General features: G+C 36.0%; 1 pseudogene; it reads right to left on the bottom strand.

The window, feature by feature from the left end:
* Positions 1-240: 240 nt before the first annotated feature.
* On the bottom strand, positions 241-340 carry LOC122118462 (annotated as a pseudogene).
* Between the last annotated feature and the right edge of the window lie 760 nt (positions 341-1100).

Genomic DNA, 1100 nt, shown 5'->3' with positions numbered 1-1100 from the left:
CATCTTCCTGGAACCCTCTATGAGCATGGTTTAAATTTTATTTCTTTGGGATAAAATGACAATGTTATCTAATTTCAAGTTTTATAAAGGTTATGCTATGTAAGGGCCTTTCTAAGGTGAAGATTTAATACACTGATGTCAAACTAACCTTTAATTCTATGAATTACATGTATTGTTACACTTGTATTTTTGTAATCAACTTTTTAACAACTGTTTTTCATTTCTTGCATTTGAAGAATGAAAAATATGGAATACTTCACAAATTTTCATACCATCCTTGGGCAAGTACCATTTTAATCTCTGTATTGTTGTAATTTGGGTAGACCTGCTGCTGAAGCATGTAGTATCCTCTAAATTTAAGTAGTTATTGATGCAATGTTTATACAGGCACATATCCATGGTTGCCTATTTGTAACAAGGAACCCTTATTGTTCCTAAAAATGCTATTGATCATATCTCTCTAAATTTCTGTCTATAGTGGAAAAAATTATATTGTTTGGTCGATTATTCACATTTGCAATTTTTTGTCAATGACTATTTTGTCATTTTCATTTTAAATTTGATCATATTTTGAAGCGTTTACAGCTAAGTTCAAAGGTGATGGCTTTTCAAGTACTTATTTATCAACTGAGTTATCTTTGTGGAGCTAATGGATTCAAAGTAAGCCTTGGTTAAGATCTACTTCTAAACTTCTGCAGCTTAAAATTTCCTAAATGAGGTCTCAGTGGCACAAATATCTTCCTGACCCTTACCCTTCTTCCATGTAGGAACAGACCAACCAGAATATCTTACACTGACAGCATAGATTGTCTTACTGGAACAAAACTAATCTTAGTTACAAGGGATCATAGAGAGATGAACACTTCAGACCGAACTGTTCAGAATAGAAGGTATTTTATCAAAATATAATTGTTTGGGCTGGGAAGTTGGCTCAGTGGTAGAGTGCATGCCTTGCATGCCTGAAGCCCTGGGATTGATTCCTCAGCACCACAAAAGGAAAAAGAAAAAAGCCGGAAGTGGTGCTGTGGCTCAAGTGGTAGAGCACTAGCCTTGAGCTGAAGAGCTGAGGGACAGGGCCCAGGCCCAGAGTTCAGGCCCCA

This window comes from Dipodomys spectabilis, unplaced genomic scaffold (assembly GCF_019054845.1).
Source record: "Dipodomys spectabilis isolate Male_0828 unplaced genomic scaffold, ASM1905484v1 ptg000152l, whole genome shotgun sequence".
In the NCBI taxonomy this organism is placed as follows: Eukaryota; Metazoa; Chordata; class Mammalia; order Rodentia; family Heteromyidae; genus Dipodomys; species Dipodomys spectabilis.
This window is presented reverse-complemented; position numbering and strand designations above follow the sequence as displayed.